Raw genomic sequence first — 21,210 nt, 5'->3', positions numbered from 1 at the left:
GGGCATAGTATCCTCATCCTAAGGGGTGGTGTAAGCCACATACACTCTGGCTAGGCTTATAAATGCCCTATGGCAGATAGCCTAGTACGAACCTATGAACCTATGAACCTATATATGCCATTTTTCCCGCACTTATCTGTGATTGGCCATTTTGGAATTGTATCACCTTCACAAAACCTGCTTTGTCATGCTCCACTTTCTATTCATTCCTATATATTTGCTATTACTGCATTTCTAAGTACAGCTGTCATGGCTTAGTGGTTCAGTACCTTGACTATGGTGCATGGTGTCTGGGTTCGAACCTGGCCACTGCTTTTTATATTTTATGACTGTCTAGACAGGCTAGGGGGTGTGTCTGTGTAAAGGCAGTTTTGTTACAGCTTGCTCAACGTTGCCCGCCGGTTAGCTTGTTAGCGCGGTGCGCAGCTCCACACAAACGGGGTACGCTGGTTTACGCCTCATTTGGCTGTTAGCATGCATATTACGCTCAGCTAGGGGCACACAGTTTCAGTGTGTTAAACCACTGCTCACCTACGGGCACTCATTTTGCACCTGTTAAACCATTGCTCAGCTACGGGCACTCATTTTGCACCTGTTAAACCACTGCTCACCTACGGGCAGATGCACTCACCTTGTTAAACTGTAGCTCAGCTATAGGCACATCTCGCATTTTTTATTGTTTTGTTATCTCACATTTCTTCAAAATAAATCGACTATTTCATTACATTTAACATAAAATATAATTTTATATGTGTACATATTTGTCAGGGACTTATTTCGTGCTTATTTTACTAAAAATAAAAATTGATGTTGTGGGGGCTCGAACCATGAATGCCTGCTCTTCAGCCGACGTCTCTACCGCTACACTATTGCTTCTTGGCATACTTTGCATATTTAGTTCTTATATCCTTTTCCACTGACTGCTAACTGTGGCTAAGCTACTGGCAAGCCCGCGCAAACGACCGCACTCACGGGCAAACATCTTTACGATTTAAAAAAAATATATAACATGTTCATTTATATATTTTATGTTCATAGTCTGTGGGGGCATGTGTTGTGTTGTGTTTATTCACATTTCCATGGCCTCTGTCGTGGGTGTTTACTTTGGGCACTTTAACTCTTCTGGGGGCGTGTCCGCTTGCAGGGCTCGGCCTATGGACACGCCCCCTACTGTCTTCCACGGACCGTGTTAGCCTTAGGTGTAATTCAGCATGCTCTCATGAATATGCAGAGCATGCTGGCATCACTCCGTTTAACTGCAGCCTCCATGTAAGACTTATAACTCTTACACGGAGGCTTCGTGAATCCTGCCCACTGCCTTTATGTGATAGACTTCACAATGGGTTCAATTCTTCAGAGCTGCTCTTGATTTGGCTTTCTCACCTGAGAGTTACAGAGAATCTGCTACATCTAAATCCATCTGCTGCTAAAAGAACAAAAATAAGTGTTATTTGGTAGTTCTGCTGATTATTTTTACGGTATTTCACAAGAATCCAGTATTTTTTCTTACATTTCTCACACTTTAGTAGTTTCAAAGCTGAATTGTTTCCACTGCTGCTGTAGTACTTAATTACATTGTGTATGCTAGCTTTACAGGACTGTAGTATCTAGATTATATGGTTTCCCTGCACTTGAGTTCTAAAAACAGCATTTTTACACTAAGGGGCCTTCCTGACTGCACTCGTATGGCAGAAGTGTGCTGCAGCAAACCTATTTGAGTTGTAGGCTGCTAAATGAAAGCTTATTGTGTGTTTTCTTGATTGGTCTGTAGGCATTGCTGTTGTAAAACTTGTTTTTTCTGATTCTATATAAGCACAGTTGTTTGTGCCAAATTGCTCTCTGTGCAGTGGCAGTTAGCAGTGTCCTGTATAGATGCAAACACTTTCATGATAAAATTTCACTTTGCATAACTATTTCTACAACCTTTCTCAGTCCCCCTGCTGCTCTAGGAGCACCTGAGTTGTGCACACAGCAGCATCACCTTGTTGGATAGCTGCAGTTCACACTGAGTATAGCACCCATTCTTCATTCATGTGCTATCATCCCCAGTCCAGGCAAATCTACCCACTGTTCTCCCTGTTTAAACCCATAGTAAAAAACCTGAAACCATAGACAGGCACTTCCCTGCTATCTCTGTGGCCAGCCTGGTGGACATGGGCATTCTGAGGAAAAGCAGCAATTGTCTCATGTGAACTGACAACCACTTAATCCTGAAACAAACAAACACACTATGTGAAAGATGTAGATACACTATGAAAATTGAGACATGATCTACACATACTGACAAATCAAATGAAAAACAAGTTGTTAGCACATGCACATCAATTCTGTCACTAAATAAGGTCTTGACTCATAAACCCACATATGCAGAAATGCTCACAAGTAACTTACCAAAACCTCAGAGGCCTTGCATATGCTTCCTACAGAAACCACTTGCAAACAAACCAAGTCAAGACCACTACACTTACAAATACACATCACAGTGTCTCATGAGCAAGCCGCTAAGGTGAAACACCATACCTTCAAACATCTTGGTCACAGGAGACTCCATCATGAGACAAATGGACACGGTTGAGTAAAGAGAGAGTTACAGTCAGTTGCCTGTCAGGGGCCAGGATTCACCAGATTATGCAAGCACTCAGGTCACTCAACCACAAGTACCAGTATGACTCAGTCGTAGTCCATGTGGGTGTGAATGACCCCTGGTGTATATGAAGAGAAACATGATGGACCTCTTTGAATATGTGTTGTAGGCAGGTATGAGCCTCGCATTGAGCAGCATTCTACCCTTTCCAAGAATGATACCACAATACAAAAAGAAAATGATTGACTTCAATAACTGGCTTAGCTACTGATATCATTCCAAGGGGAATCAGTATTAGCTTATGATGACATGATCCACAGACCATGATGTTTTGCCAGAGAGGGTCTGTACCTGTCACCACTAGGCTTTTGAATACTGGCCAAGGCATTAGCCACCCCCATAGTGCCTTGTTTAGGCACTGTCAAACCAACAGACCTACCAATGTATAAAATTATTGTAATGCCAAGCAGAAGGTATTACTGCTCAGTGCTAGGAGTCTTAACAATAAACTGCACTCCTGGAAGCTCTCCTTGGCCTGGAGAAGGCTGACATCTATGCAGTTACATATATGTGGTTCAAGGCTGCAGAAAGCACCCCAGCAGTGCAAGGCTACAATGCCTATCACACATTCAGACCACCCTCTGAAAAGAAAAAATGAATGGAGGAGGTGTTTCCATTTACATACAAAACAATCACACTGCAAGGATGACTCACTTGAGCTACTCCATATCCAGCTGACCATAGGCAAAATCCCTCAACATGTCATCACTAGCTGCAGGCCCCCAACCATGAACTATGAAAACCACTCTACATACCTGAAGTTACTAGAATCACTTACCATTCAGCCTAACACACTACTCATGGGTAATTTTAACTACTCCTCCATAAACTGGGAGACATACATGATCAGTAGCATGCAAGCTCAGAGATTCCTGGACTTTGCAAGTGAAAATGCTCTGGAACAGCTGGTCTGCACTCCCACTAAGGATTCAAATTTCCTTGACATTGTACTTACAAATATGGGGGAGCATTGCATCCCCCCAGCATAATGTTGTCATTGGTAAGATCAGATTATAAATATGTCTTCTTTGAAATAAATGTAACAGTAGAACTCCCAACAAACCTTCAAACCCTAAAAAAAATTCCAAGGCTAATTACCTTCTATTAAGTGATAGCATAGGTAATTTTAAAGCTCCTCCTAACCCTGAAAACATGAAAGCCTATGCAGAAGTATTCAGAAATGCCCTGTACAACCACTTAAACAACTGCATAGAAATGGCAGTACCTGACTGAACTAAACACAGGTCTAGCCAAAAAACAAGTCACCCTTGTGGACCCCTGGCATAAATAGATTATACAACAGAAGGAAGAAGTGTACGTCTAGAAGCAAGTGGGATGATGTACAACAGATAAAAAAATTCCTTTTTAGTCTCAACAGGCAAATCAGGGAACTAAACAAGTCCTCATACTCTAAATACAAGACTAAAATAGCCTTCCAGGCAAAGGATAACCACAAAGCATTTTTTAGTTATGTCTGAAATCTTAAAGGAAATGCTCAACAATAGATGGCACAACCTTCACTAAGCCAGAAGAAATAGCAAACCTGCTGGCTGACAAATTCAGCTCAGATTTCACCCCCTCATCACCTCCAGTCACCCTCCCATGAAAATACCCCCACCATTCCTTTGCCTGTTATCACAAAATAACAGGTCATCACTGCACTCTCTAAAGCTAGAAACATGGCATCAACAAGCTCTAACAGAATCACAGGATGCCAGTTAAATAGCTTCAAATATGACCTAGTGGACCCACTCGGATCTCTATTTAACCACAGTCTCCAAATAGGCTTTGTTCCAGTAGAGTAGAGGACTGTAACATACATCCCACTGCATAAAGGGAGGACCATCAATGGACCAAGGAAACTATCAACCCATAAGTCTGACTAGCCTAGTATGCAAGGCTATGGAAAGGATAATCTTGGACCTGATTAATGACATAGGACATCTTCAGACTCTAAAACCAGCCCAGTTTGGTTTTGTCAAGGGCAGGTCCTACCTGTTCAGTCTGATGGACTTATTTGAGAAGGTCACCAAGGCTGTGGATGAGGGTAAGACAATGTATATCACTTATCTTGACTTGTCCAAGACATCTGACACAATACCCCACTTGTGTATTATAGATAAACTCACAAAATTAGATATGAACCTCTACGTCACCACATGGATGTCTAAATGGCTCACAGATAGGACACATTATTAAAGTGGGGGAATCCGCATCCAGCAAGAGGCTAGTCAACAATGGAGTACCACAGGGCATAGTGTTGGTCCCCCTCCTGTTTGGGATATATTTCTCAGATGTCAAGGCAAATGTAAATGGCCTTTGGCTGACCACGTTTGATGATGAGTGCAAGCTAGGGGCAATCACTGACTCCAAAAACTATGCTGATGTCCTATAGAAAGGACTGATGCAGACTAATGATTGGTATCAGAACCATGGCCTCAAACTAAATGTGAAGAAATGTATAACAATACCCTTTGGGAAATCAAATATCCCTGAAAATTACAATATTGACAGTACTCCTCCTAAGAGTAGTCCCAGCGTGAGAGAGCTGGGTACTCAAATAGATAGTACTCTGAATATTGACCACCATGTGTCCATGGTGGTGAGGAAATCCTTCTATGTAGCACCACAAAAAAAGGGGCCAACAGATTACAAGAAACAAACATTTATTACATTTATTACAATGTACAGACCGGTTTCGGTCTAATGACCTTTCTCAATATAACAAACACTAATACCTTTAATTTTTGAATTGTAATATCAAAAAAAAATTTTGATTGGTGGGTTTAAATTTGGTCACATGTATTTATTTAAGGCTCTTGTATTAGTGTTTGTTACATTGAGAAAGGTCATTAGACCGAAACCGGTCTGTACATTGTAATAAATGTAATAAATGTTTGTTTTTTCGAATCTGCTGGCCCCTTTTTTGTGGTGCTACCTTTACTTTGGCCCTGCAGTTGCTGTCCGGGTGAGGAGTTTTGTTTACAGCAGAAATCCTTATATGTGGCAAAGTTTATAAGTAAGGGCATGGCTTCCAGATCTAAGGATGTCAGAGTACCACTGTACTTGGCCCTCATCAGACTGATAGTCATGCACAATGCACCCTTTGGCATACACCTCACCAAACACCTGCAACAACTGGAGTGTCCTCAGGGGTTTTTCACCAAAGAAATACAGGATATAATCAACATGTCATATGCTGATCGATTAAAAGCTTGTCATTATATTCAGTTCCTATGAATTACCGAGGGGCAATCTATGACTGAGCTACAGGGACGTCTCTGACCCAGCCCTGATGGAAATGTTGCATATTCCCAAAATTAACTGCACAAGGGATACCCATTCCAAAGATCTAAACCTGATCTCTGGCACAAATAAATCATGCTGATGAGACAGATATGTGTCCCAGAGATTGCCCTTCCTCTGAAAGAGGCTTCCTATTCACATGAAGAAGAGCCATTCCTGACCATCTTCAAGTGCAATCTGGACCAATGGATGGGAAATCGCAAATTCAGTCCAGGGGGAATGCCCATGTACCTTCTGGACAGTGACAGTCTGTAAAAATTGTCAAAACTTCACTTGCTGACCCTTGTTATCTTTCCCCATAGGGATAGAAAATTGGGTAAAATTTGGATAAACAGGCTAGGCTTGTAAGGTCTCTTGAGCCATTAGTCTAGTAATCTCCTATGAACCTATGAATGTATGTGGAGGCACTGCTCTATACCCCAGAAATTAAATATGCTAACTCCTCAGTCACACAACCATGGAGAAAGAGGATAATTAATGAAACTATATTACAGTCGAACTGCAACAGCTTGACCATAATATAATTCGACCTCTGTAACAACCAATGAAAATTACCAAAACCAGTGGCATGTGATAAATACCGCAATGAAACATGTGCCATCCATATAATTAACTTTGAGATTCAACATACTGAATGCTAGCCATCAACCTTCAACATAAATTATGACTATACAGCACTGCTTCCACTTCCATACCCCCTGCAGTGACTCTGAGATCACACAGCAGTGTGGAAAGGACAAATTCACTTATCAGAACAGTGTCAGTAATAATCAGTCACAACGTCAGAAAAAGAGTCCTCCACTGGCCCTACAGTTACACTGTGCTCTACCAATGCAATGGTCTCTGATAAACTATAACATATGGGAAATGAATGAACTCTATGTTCCCCTTCACTTGGTACTTTATCCACCAATAGACTGTCGCTTCTGTGTAATATTTTGCATGAAAAACACAGAGATAGATCATATTCTAACAAACTGCAGGACTTTTATCACAAAAGGAAAATAATGTAGTGTTGATCATTTGTGTGGCTGATTGAAGTGAGTGCCCATGTGAAGAAACTGATTTAACGATTGCTGATGTTGCCACATGTCGAGATTTTAATATATGCCCCTTTACATATACAAATCAAATTTATATATATGGGTCTACTTCATATGATCGACAGTTCATTTGATCTACACTCATTTAACCAAAACCAAAACACTGAAAGTTCAAAACACCTAAAACCCATTTGATCGAAACTCATAACACTGACACATGAAATTAAAAGCATTATGCCCCCTCCCCCAACTATATATACTAACTCCAGGATCGTGCTACAGTGGGGAAAAGGGCATAATGCTTTTAATTTCATGTGTCAGTGTTATGAGTTTCGATCAAATGGGTTTTAGGTGTTTTGAACTTTAGGTGTTTTGGTATCTGTCAAATGAGTGTCGATCAAATGAACTGTCAATCATATGAAGTAGACCTATATATACATATATATATATATATATATATATATATATATATATATATATATATATATATATATATATATATATATATATAGGTCTACTTTACATGATCAAACTTTCAAATATTTGACTTTAATATGGCCAAGACCATATGATTGAACATTTAAGAGTTTGAACATGTTAAAAAAATAAATAAAACAAAAAAAATAAAAATGTTTCTAGCAGCTGGGCAAGCATATATGGGTCTTCTTTACATGATTGAACTTTCAAATCTTTGACTTTCATATGACTGAGATTATATGATCGAACATTTAAAAGTTCGAACATGTTAAAAAAAAAAATAAAATAAGCAAAAAAAAAAAAATTAAACGGTTCTAGCCCCTGCACCCCCACACCCCCCCGCTATTAAAATATACCAACTCTGAGATCACACTACATTGTGGAAGAGGGAAATCTTTCCATTCCGTGCTGTATGGAGATCTCCAGTCAGACCGTTTGAACTTTTAAAAGTTCGATCATATGGTCTCGGCCATATATTTATATATATATATATATATATATATATATATGTATATATATATATATATATATATATATATATATATATAAATATATATATATATATATCTATATATATATATATATATAAAAACACAAGTATATGCAATGTTAGGGTGGGACCATGGCTGGTAAAGGAATGTGAAATAATTTAACCAATGCAGTGAGAATCATTTCTTGCCCCAAAAATGGTTGGCATGCCAGTAAAAGGGACATATATATATATATATATATATATATATATATATATATATATATATATATATATATATATATATATATATATATATATATATATATATTTTTTTTTTTTTTGCTCTTCAGTGGAAAAGCTGGGCGGGTGCGTAGATCTAACTGTGATAAGTCAACCACTTACAATGTACTGATCAGCTTATTACATTGAAGTGGATTTTTTTTTTTCATTTTCACTTGAAGGGGTGGGGAGCTGGTTCATTGTACCAGCCCAGAAGTTGGTTGAACCATACACACTTCCACTGGTACATAGTACTGCACAGGAAGCTTGTTGAACCATACACACATACACTGGTTCATAGTACTGAGCTAAGAAGCTGGTTGAACCACACACACACTTCTATTGGGTCATAGTACTGGTGCAGGAAGCTGGATGAACCATACACACTTCTACTGGTACACAGTACTGCCCAGGAAGCTGGTTGAACCATATACATCTCTACTAGTTCATAGTACTAGTCCAGGAAGCTGGTTGAACCAGACACACTTCTACTGGGTCATAGTACTGGCGCAGGAAGCTAGTTGAACCATGCAGACTTCTGGTACATAGTACTGCACAGGAAGCTGCTTTGCTAGAGATGGCCTGCACCTGTCGCCCTTGGGATTCCGGATACTGGCAAAGGCTCTTGCCACCCCTATAGTGCCTTTTTAGGCAAGGTTCAAATGACAAATTCACCACCGTAACAGGTACAAGCAAGCAAAATCTGAGGGTAATGCTACTCAGTGCTAGAAATCTAAACCTCAAAATGCACTCACTCGAGGCACTCCTTAAAATGGAGAACATTGACATATGTGCAGTGACAGAGACCTGGTTCAAAGATCCAGAGAGCACCCCTGCATTACCAGGCTATAATTCATACCACACCTTTCGGCCACCAAACCCGGACCGAAACACTAAAGGTGGAGGCATGTCCATATTCATTAAGGATATCCACACCTCCAGGTTAGTTGCTCAGCATAATGCATCTGAGATTATCCAAGTTCAACTAACTCTGGGCAAAACCGCAATCCAGATTGTAGCTTGCTACAGACCCCCCACCATGCCCCAGGATTCCTACTCCTCTTTTCTTGATACACTGGAAAATATTAAGGTAAACCCAACACTCTCATAATGGGTGATTTCAACTACCCCACCATTAACTGGGAAAACTACTCATGTACCAACTCTTTTGGTCAACGTTTTCTGGAAATCATCAATTCCAATGCTTTGGATCAACTTATCCACACCCCCACCAGAGGAAGCAATATCCTAGACCTGGTCATCACCAACATGGGTGACCAGTGTTCCACACCAGAGGTCAGCTCCTCGTTGGTCAGATCTGACCACAAGCTAATCACCCTAGACATCCACATCCTGCTCCCACCCCCCATTAGGAAAACAACCGTAAAAAATTTCTCCAAAGCCAACTTCACGCTTCTTAAGACAGAAGTGGCAAACTTCATGACACCCATGCAGATGGACAATAGAGGTACGACTGCTGAATCCTACACAAATGCACTTTATAAGCACTTACACGAGTGCATGGATCGTGCTATCCCTAACAGAACCAAGATGCTACCCTCCAAAAAAGGAAGCCAATCTGGTGGTCTTCTGCCATAAACAAACTCTACAACAGAAGAAAGAAACTGTTGCAAAAAAGAGTAAAATCCCACGATTGGAGGAACTCCCTGGTCAGCCTCAGTAAGAAGCTGAGATCCCTCATAAAATCCTCCAAAGCTAGTTATGAAAACAAAATTGCCACTGATTCTAAAGACAACCACAAAGCATTCTATAGCTATGTCAAAAATCTCAATGGCAACACTCAGATCTGCTCTGAGTTACAGCACAATGACACTAAATATACAGAACCAACTGATATTGCCAACATCCTGGCAGATAGGTTCAGTGCTAACTTTACCCCCCCCCTCACCCCCTAAAGGGCCCATCTTTATACCGGAAGAATGCAAAGTTCCTGTAATCACGGCTGCACAGGTAGAAACTTCACTCTCCAAAGCCAAGAACACAGCATCCAAGTCTTTTGTTTTTTCTTCCCACATCTGACCATCAGCTGCCAACAGCTCCTCTCTTCATTCACTGGTCTGCCAGACCTGCTAAAGCCTTCCCCAGGCTCAAGTTGACCTGCATTCAGAGATACTGGGGAGGGTGAGCACACTGGTGCAGCATCACACTGCTGTTGGAGAGTGTGCCCTAATTTCTGCCACCTGTGGACAGTTGTTTGTGATATTTTCCAGGAGGTGGCATCAAAAGTATTCCAAAGAGACTGGCAGTTTTAATGAACTGATTTCTGTGTCAAGGGTACAATATTTGCATCTTTCCACATTTTGTGCAAGGCTGCTTAATGGTCTCATGGGCTGCAAGACTAGTAACTACCCATAAACCTATGAATCCATACAGCAGCCTTATGAACTTCCAAACTGCTACCTACAGGAGGTACATTTGCAACCTCCAAATTAAAAGGTCACTGTTTATCCAGATGGAGTTTGCCAGGCTCTTAATGCTGCTTACTGCAGTGAGCCTAGGCTGCTCTCAATCTCTCCCCAGAATAGCTGAGCCAGCACTCGTAGTTCACTCCCATCCTCCATCTGTGGTCTCTCCAGTGGCTGTGCTGCTAGTTAAATACAGATAATTTCGGGTGCACTAAGGGCTTTATCCCTCTACTGGGACAAGGAAGGTTTTCTTTTTAATTTGTTTTATTTATTTTATTTATTTTACATTTGTTTACTGGGACAGTCCGACTGGACACGGGCCCTTTTTCAACGGAGGCCCAAGAAGTAAGGCTCCAATTAATACATAATGTTTACATAAAATCATAAATCACATGAGAATAACATATAAAGCACTACAATGCAATAAAATAAAATCAATATGAAAGTCTGGTGTGTTAAAGCCCTTCAGTTTACAGCTAGTTAGGCTTGACTACATGACTAACCAACAGCAACAAAAACAACAGGAATTAGAATCATAATCTTATAGACAGCTTTCTGCAATGTTAATGTAGGAGAACATGTTATAGGTTGTAGTACTGCTCTGCTATTTCTGTTGGAATTTTGCATGCAATGTTTCTATGATATTTTCTAGGGTGAGGAAGGTATAATGGTTTGCACTGTTTTTTTTAAGTAACAAGCTGAAATATATTACTGTGGCTATTACTTATGTATTCATTATTTTGTTTGATCACCGTTGGACATATGAATTGTACATGGCCAGTAAAGTGACTGTAAATGATGGGCACATCTGTGTGCGCGCGCGCTTGTGTGTGTGTGTGTGTGTGTGTGTGTGTGTGTGTGTGTGTGTGTGTGTGTGTGTGTGTGTATGTGTGTGTGTGTGCACCTAATGTGTTTCACTCTTATAAGTTATATATTTGTTCATTTATTTAATCTCAGATATCTGAGATGTACACAGTCACTAAAGTAACTGTAATTGGTAGACACACACAATTGTATGTGTTAGTGTGGTTTGTGATGGGGTTGTAATAGGAGGCATTTTGGCTAATATTTATGCATTCATTCATTTCATCACAATTAGACATTTAAGGTGTAGATAGTCAATAAGGTAGCAATGACTGTTGAGACATCTGTGTATGCTTGTGTGTATATGGTGGGGTTAATGGATTTCACATCTGACAGCAATGAGCTAAAATATATTACTGTGGCTATTGTCTATTAATTCATTCATATTTACAGCCATCTGTGGTGTACAAAGTCAAACTTGTCATAAGAGTTGGACACATCTGTGTGTATGAGTTTGCAAGCACATTTGTCTGGCGAGATTGTAATGATGTACACTGTATGAGGTTGACGGCAATATGGTAAAATGTACTACTGTGGCTATTTCTGCCTTTATTCATTCATTCACCATCAGACATGAGGTATATGCAGTTAAAGTGGTTGTAATTGGTGGGCAATCCAATGCGTATGTGTGGGGGGTGCTCATGCTCAAGTGCATGCTTGAGTGTGCACACTTGCATGTGTGGATTGCAATACGTTGGACTGCAGGTGTTTCACAGCAATAAGATGAACTATGTTATTATAGCTATTATTTATATATTCATTCATTCATTTGATCACAATCAATAAAGTGGGTATAATTGATGGAAATATTTTTGTGCATGCATGTGTGTGTGTGTGTGTGTGTGTGTGTGTGTGTGTGTGTGTGTGTGTGTGTGTGTGTGTGTGTATGTGTGCCTGTGACTGCAGGGGGTTGTAATGCACTGCACTGTATTTGTCTGACAGCAATAAATTGAAATATAGAACCATAGCTATTACTAATGTATTTATTCATTCAACTATAATCAGCCATCTAAGGTATACACAATCAATAAAGTATTTGCAATTGGTGAGCACATATGTGTGTATGATGTGTGTCTGTGTCTCTGTGTGAGGGATTGTAATGGGTTGTGCTATATGCATCCAGTAGCAGTGAGATGAGATAGATTATTTTGCAATGTGTGTGTGTGTGTGTGTGTGTGTGTGTGTGTGTGTGTGTGTGTATGTATATATATATATATATATATATATATATATATATATATATATATATATATATGTATTTGTGTCTAGTTTTGTATGGGGGGGTTGTGATGAGATACTTTGTATTAGTCTGACAGCAACAAGCTGAAATACAATACTTTAGCTGTTATTTTTTACTTGATCACCATAAGATGTCTGAGGGTGTACAGAGGTAAAATGACTGTAACTGGTGGGCACATCTGTGTGCAAGGGTGGTTGCAGTGGGCTGCACTGTATGGATATGACAGCAACAAGCTAAAATACAATGCTGTGGCCATTACTAATGTATTTATTCATTCATTTAATTCAAGTCAGGCATATGAGATGTATACAATTAATAAACTAGATATAACTAGAGACAGTCTGTGGATGAAACTGCCTCCCCACCCACTGTTATTTGATCACAGTTAATAGTCATTGGTATGGTTTGGAAGAGACAATGTATGGTTGAGTAAGGCAAACCTAAATATATTATTAGCACTATCACTATTGTTTTATTTGATCACAGTTGGACATCTGAAGTTGGTGAAGAGGGTTAAGGCTGTGAACTGTAGTTCCCGTGGTATATGGTTTCATTTACTCAGCCCACATTTGTCTACTGTATGACCTTGACTATGTCAGTTAGCCAGACATTGCTCCTGGGTGTTCCTGAAAAGGGACTGTATCTAGTGAGCCTACCTGGTTAACAAATGGGTATTATTATTATTATTATTATTATACCATTAAAAATGGTTACAATGAGTGGATACTGACGTAATCTTTAAATGAAAGTCGCTGATCCTAGCTGTTGTTTGGTCACAGTTACTGATCTAACATAATATAGCCCAACCTAATTACACTTAGCACCCCCCAATTCAGTTGCTTTCTGCAAGCTCCAATTCTTTGAAATCACCTGCTATCACTAATACTGTTTCATGCTGAGTGAAACAATACAGCTCAAACTTTGTTCTGAAGAACTTTCTGTAATGTAATGTAGAGTTAGAAGCATATGCTGCTTTATTGCTACTTGTTTTTATATAGCTATTTGGGTGCCGCCTTATTTCCCATATGGTTCACAGCAAATCTGTACAGTTTTCATTTCTTAGGACATAAAATATGAGTGTATCCAATTTATATCACTAGTTCATTCTTATGAAAAGAGAACCAAAAATAATCCTTTTTAGGGGTGTTGGGGAAAGTGATAGTAAACATGTTTGGATAAATAAACACAGAAATACAACTATGTACTAAAGATTCATTGTATTAATATTAACATTATTCTAACATTGTAGGTAATATCTAATGTTATGTATTTTGTGCATTTGGAAGAAAGGTGGCTTCTGCAAGCTGACTGGATATATCAGACATCTACAGCACAAACAATACTGTGGGATGTAAAGGGTTTGATTTATTGATGAGTGTTTGCAAAAGGTTATGGAAAAATATGAAATATTTTTCCATTTTCACATTAAAGGTGTGTGTTTGGGAAAAAAAGGTTAGCAAACACATATATGCATGACAAACACAGCAAGAAACAGAACTATGTACTGAAAGTACACTAAAAATATTATCATTATTCTAATATTGAGACTAATATCTTATGAACAGTATGTTAGACATTAGGAAGTGATATGACATGTGCAAACTGAAAGAATAGGTATCTACAGAGAAATATTACTGTGAGATATATAGTGCCTGAGTCACAGACAAGTGTTTGCAAAAGGCTGTAAAATGATTAAATAATTCCTATAATTGCATTAATAAATCATAAATGGAGTACAGTACTGTCACATTAAGGGACCTGGGGTCATAGGTTCACAGGATGATACTAGGCTATTGGCCCAAAGGCCATTATAAGCCTAGCTAACAATTTCACCCATGTTCCTTCAAAGTCAGCACCTCTTTCCCCTGTCCAGCAGAAACACAGGTGGGATCCCCATCCAGTCGTCCAGGTTCCTCTTAAAGAGGACTAGAGAAGTACTCTGCTTGACATGGAGAGGGAATCTATTCCACAGATGGGGGAGTCTTTGGGACACAAATCTATCCTGCCAACAAGTTCTATTAATGTCACAGACCAGGTTAAGGCCTTGCATGTGGGTTGCATGAGTGGAGTTTGTCTTACGGATATGCAGTAATTCCATCAAGGCTGGGTCTGAAATGGCCTTGTATGCCAGACACAGGTCACCTCTGAGCAGTTGGTATGAGACTGAGTAGAGGGACAGGGCTTTTAGCCTATCTGTATAGGATAGGTGTTTGAGACCATGGATTTTCCTGGTCAGGAACCTCTGTGGTCTCTCCAACTGTTGCATGTGCTTGGCAAGGTACATGCCAAAGGGGGCATTGTACATGATAATGAGTCTAATAAGGGAGGAGTACAGGGATGTTATAACCTCCTTGTTCCTGGATGAAATACCCTTATTTATGAAGTGGGCCATGTAAAAAGCCTTCCGTGCAACGGAGGCAACGTGGTGGTCAAAAGTCAGGTTGCTATCAACTTGGGTGCTCAAGTCCCTCATGACTGATTGCATGCTTAGTATGTTGTTATTAATGTGATAATTAGTGGGGATGACATTTTCACCAAAGGGGATAATGATGCATTTCTTGGCATTCAGTCTGAGGCCATGCTTCTTGCACCAGACATTAGTTTGGGCAAGGCCCTCTTGGAGGATGTTCACATGACTACGGGAATTTAAGACAGCACCCAGCTTGCAGTCATCTGCAAACTTGGTCAGCCACAGACCACTGGTTTTGGCTTGCACCTCAGAAAAGTATATCCCAAACAGTAGAGGCCCCAAGACCGATCCTTGGGTACATCGCTTGTTATGGGTCTACTACTAGAGGTGGCTTCCCCTACTTTGACTGAGTGGGTTCTATCAGTGAGCCAGTTTGCCACCCATCTGGTAACATATGGGTTGATGCCTAGCTTGGACAATTTATCTATTATGCCTGAGTGGGGAATAATGTCAAAGGCTTTAGCTAGGTCAAGGTAGGTGGTATGCACTGTTTTCCCCTCGTCCATGGCTTTGGTGACTGTTTCAAAGAAGTCAACCAAGTTTAACAGGCATGATTTCCCTTTGGCCTAGTGGGCTAATGCACTATGCTGTAGTTGACCTAGACAAACAGTGGGCATTAGAAAAGAAGTGATGGTAGATACAGTTGGGTAAGAAAAACACAGCCAAAAATGTTACTATTTATTTGCACTTGACTGTATTAATAGTAACGATATTCTAATATTGACATTAAAAATATGGAGCTTTTCTTCCTTGGCCTCCGCTGAAAATTGGTATTGTTTCAAGTCGGACTTTCCCAGTAAACAAATGTTAAATAAAATAAATATGTCATGAAAAGTATGTCAGGGGGTTGAAAACAAGGTGAAATTTGCATGCTAAGACGATATCATAAGTACTATCAGTGAAAACATCACTGTGGTATATACAAGTAATTAAGCACTGAAGAGTGTTTACAAAAGTTTTTGAAAAATATGAAATATTTTAAATATTTGTATCAATAAAACAAAAAAGAACTGTATTACTGTCATGCTTTGTGGTGCCTGTGCAAGTGGGTATAAACAGAAAACTAATACTTGAGGCATTTGGATAACACAAATCATGACAAAAATATAATTATTTGTTTGAGGTGCAGTGTATTACTATCAAAAATATTGTAATACTGTGCCTATTATTTCATATATGGTAGGCTGTAAATAAGAGATCAAGGTACCAGATAAAGGCTGAATTGATTTGCTGGGTTTTTACAGTGAAATAGTCAATGTGGGATATATAAGGAAGGAGTTATTAAGGAACATTTGTAAATAGGTATGAAAAATAAAATATTTAAGCAGTTAGTGTAAGTTAAAATTGACATTAAAATATGGCTAGTAATGTGAAGGCATCTAGAGATTCAAAAATGTTTATCTGGTAAAGTAATTATGAATATTAGCTATATTTTCTTATCTGATTTAATATTGCAAAAGCTGAGTGCACTGCAGGCAAAGAAATACTTACTATCTTATATACAACTTTAAGGCATACAATTTTTTTATTCATAGATGCATTGTAATATGCATGGTTTTATAGAGTAATATTTCTGTTTTCAAACACTGTGAAAGTGGTAATGTAAACTCAGATTCACTAGATAGTTGTGATACTAACATTGGCTTGCAGCTTATTCTGACAAACAACTTTGCATTTTACTTTTTTTTTAACTTAGGCTGCTTATGAGACATTGCTAATAATTTTTTTAAGTATTGTAAATTAAATAACATAAAATATAATGGGAAAAGAAGGGGAGGATGGAATGGTGGTGTGTAACAGAAAAAGCATATGACAATATGGTGCATACAAGAATGTAGCATGCACTGGAGGAATATGTTGCAATAGAAAAGGTCACTGTATTTTTATCTTCCATTTTATGAAAATAGCCAGTAAAAGCTTTGATGAATGGCTAAGTGGGGAGAGAGAGAGAAAGTTAATGGGGTAAAACAGGGGCATCCCATGAATGAGGTCAAACAGGGGTGTCACTTGATTAACTGCCCTCTTTGCAATGATTATAAATGAAATTTCAGCAAAGTGTTTCAAATGGTGGACCAAACACACTGGGAATACAAATCCATAATTTTTAAACCATTGTTAATGTCTTATACAGATGATTTGGTGATGGTAGCTAAGAACAGGTTGTGGATGATGGAGATGATTAAAAAGCTAGAGAAGGTATTAAAAGCATTTGAGTTAAGAATGAATAAGGTAAGAAGTAAAGAGCTGAAGGAAGCAATTAAACTAGGAGGGTTACCTTTCATTATTGGAGTTAGAAGTGTTAGGCATTAGATATGGTAAACCAGAAATTGTTGATTAGTAGTGGGATAACATTTTGGAAAGAATAGTTTAGCATTGTGGGTTCGTAAAACAGTTAAAGTGTTTACCTCACAGACACACGGTACAGGTATTGATTCTCACCTTTAAAAGGGAAATTGGCTAGGCTTAAAGGAAGCCATGAGGCAGCTAGCCTAGTACTTACTAATGAACCTATAAACATATTAAAACAATCAGAATGTCATTTAGGGAAAAAAGTGTATTTGATTAACTCTGTGCTATTAAGAAATAAGCTTACCCAAGTGGGGTTTACATGTCCTACCACCAAACAAAAAGTGGCTTTTAGCCATTTTTTTCATTATAGCAATGAAATCTATGTTAAATCATGTTAAATCATGTGAAATGAGAGGATGCTGTAAAGTGGAAAATGAAGATTTAGGCTTGTGAAATGCTCCAGAGTATTTATCATCTCTGCATTTGTATTGGGTACTGCAAAAATTGCAATTTCATGGAAACACTTTGATAGTGCAACACTTGAATATAAAATATGATTATTGTTGGAGCAATATTAGGGCAAGAAAAAGATAAATAATTAAAGGTAACTTGGATATGGCGGAATATCAGAAACATTTTTTTTTTTGGTGGACTATGGGATCAGAGAAATATGGAATGACAGTAGTATACTTTTGTACTATATAGTACATTCACGATGTGCGAACGAAAATAGGCAATAATGTTAGGAAGAAAGAGAATTCCAGATGATAGAATAATGACAGGACTTCTGATGGTGAGTTTCAACAATTAAATTCCCAGTTAAAAGATCAAGAGTTGAATTACAACTATACAATTTGTATAGTATAGAGAGTTTGTTTTTGTTAAATGTATATGTGGCATGTAATAGCTAATGCCATGTGGGTTATCTGGAAAGGAAGATGTGATGAGTTGTTATTTAATAAAAAAAGGGAAGTTGTTACTACACTGACCAGACTAAAGAGATGGTTGTGGCAGAAAGACTGGAGGGTAATATTTATTAGATTTTGTGTATTTGTGCATAACAGATAAGAAGGATAACTGCTTGGAAAATGAATGTAAATATATAAATAAGAAACATATTTGTAAATATGGGCATAAAGTACCCCTACTCTTTCTGATGTGCTGTGGGATCTTTTACATCCACCTGAGCTACCAGCAACTTAGTTATATGGGACCTTGCTTTAACATCTCATGCAATATATGGCACATTGAAGGATGCAACAAGCTCCTTTATGCTGTACTCCATTGTTTGCACCAGAAAATGAATCCAAGAAACTTGGGCTGGAATAGAATCTGCAGTATTTTGTTCCTCAATTGCAAGTGTACTTCCATTTAAGGTACTGACACTACTGCTTCTACAAATCTCTGCATATTTAGCAAGTAATCATCAGAATCCCATTCTGCCATATATTTTTCTCCCTCTTGCACTCACTTCTGCTTTCCCGACCCTTTGCCTATCCTATATAGACATCTTGCTTGCATGTGTGCACAAACTCTCTCACACACACACACACACACACACACACACACACACACACACACACACACACACACACACACACACACACACACACACTTACATGTGTGCACCCCCACATATCTAGGAGTTACAAGTGGCTTTTCCAGTTCAAGATAATACAGCTAAGTCCAACAAATTTTGTTGCTCAGTACTAAGTAAATTGCCACAGAACCTAAAGTTTTGCACAAAGGTTTTTGTCTGCCATGCAGTCAGGCTAAATTTACCCTTTAACATTTAACAGTGTCACACCAACCCCTCAACAGTAACCCTTGGCACATAAGTGTCACAGAGAGGAGGAATAATGTAGCATAGTGCCCAGTCATACTAAAATATTTCATCTTAAGAAGATAAAGACATTCAGACTGCTACACTTGCAGAACTGTAATGAGGGCAGGTCAAATGGGACATCTGCCTTCTGAGCAAATTATTAGAGAGAGTGATTGGCAGTTGTCAATGAGGAGTGAATCTAGTACCTGCATCATACCTCTCAACCTCGCAAGAAAACTGGACAAAGTCTGACATGATGGGGGACAAAGGCCCAAAAATAGGGACACATTTTAAATATTGCTCTTATTAACTTAGAAAGTTGTTAGAATAACAGGATTTTTGTTAGCATGCATTTTCAGAAAGATTTAAAGTCTAAAACTAAAATGCATGTCATTATTTAATGACTTTAATCTTCAAATCATCCCAACAATTTGTCAAAAAAACACAATTTGTTATGAGGAACAGACCAAAATATGAGACAAAAATCTGGACATTCTGTGAAAATCTGTACAGTTGAGAGGTATAACCTGCATTCATTAGAGAAGTTGCAGAAGATGTTGTGGTTTCTTCTTCACTCTTGCAGTTAGGAGCTCAGAGTGGTAGTAACTGTATTTCCACAAATGAGCTTGCTAAAATGACAGCAGTAGCAACAACCCATAACTTTAGGAAGACCTTTTTCGGTCCAAAACTTTGCAATGAGGGAGCAGCAGTCTGGTAAACTGCTTAGGGCATCTGATGACCCAGCTACAGCTATGCTTGTAAGTCTAAACCATGATTCCAAAGTAATGTACTTTAAAGAAATAATGCCCCCAAAACTTCCCTACTTTTATTTCCATAAAAATAAGAAGCTAAACAACCAATTTAGTAAGCAAAGTTCTGGTTGTTGATGACCAAAGAATGTATTCTTAGTACATATTTGGGAAAGTATGTGTAGCTATCTATCTATCTATATATATATATATATATATATATATATATATATATACACACACACACACACACACACACACACACACACACACACACACACACACACACACACATCTTAAGAATAGATATTAGGCTCTAGAATTCCCTTCAATGTATTCAGTTACTATAATTATAGGTGCAGGACTCACCATATTGTCATTTAAGACAGTGATCTAATAACATTCTTCTTTGTGTACAGCCACTGTTGGCATGTACATAATTACGAATGAAGAGGGACTTTCTGTAAATATTAGAAATAAAGGGGCTTTGTTGTAACCTCAAAACGTGTATCTGTTGATAGTGATTTACACAAAAAGTGAAGGGTTTTGCAATGGGAGATTATGTAGCCTCACCATTCTCCAGTCTGTTACTCAATGAGTAGAAAGAGGAGACTTTGTGTATTCTGGATATTCGTAAGTCAGTTTAGCTTTACTGACATTCATAAGTCAGACATTCCAGGACATTTGTATGCCAGTTAAGATATTTTTATGATTTTTTTCTCCTTATTGATGCCCCTTTAGACCAAGTTTTAGACTTTCATAGATTCATAGGTAAGTAGCCATTGTAAGCATAGGTAATTATCTATATTCAAAAGTTCTCCCAGACCTTAATGAGAAAAATACAAGATAAACCAGGGGATAATATAAGGTTGCCTGTCCAATTACCTAGGTTTACCTTGAAGGTGGCAAGGATGCTACTCTGTTTGACATGTAGTGGAAAGTGGACAGGGCAGCCATTTGACAGTGGGCATGGCAGCTACTTGAAAGTGGGTATAGCAGTTATTGGAAAGTAGGTATGGCAGTTCAAATATCTGTAGGAGTTAGCCTATAACAAAGCAGGCACATACTCCTGTGGTTCTTGAAAGTAGTGTCTGTATAGTTACAGTGTATCCAATGTCATCCTTGA

General features: G+C 38.7%; 1 protein-coding gene across 2 annotated transcripts in view; it reads right to left on the bottom strand.

Moving 5' to 3' along the window:
- Window positions 1-21,210, bottom strand: part of CPA6 (carboxypeptidase A6) — a 1,209,807-nt gene that overhangs the window by 353,052 nt on the left and 835,545 nt on the right. The gene's annotated exons all lie outside the window — the stretch shown is intronic.

Source organism: Protopterus annectens, chromosome 3.part1 (genome assembly GCF_019279795.1).
Source record: "Protopterus annectens isolate FY-2018-M chromosome 3.part1, PAN1.0, whole genome shotgun sequence".
NCBI classification, from domain to species: domain Eukaryota; kingdom Metazoa; phylum Chordata; order Ceratodontiformes; family Protopteridae; genus Protopterus; species Protopterus annectens.
This window is presented reverse-complemented; position numbering and strand designations above follow the sequence as displayed.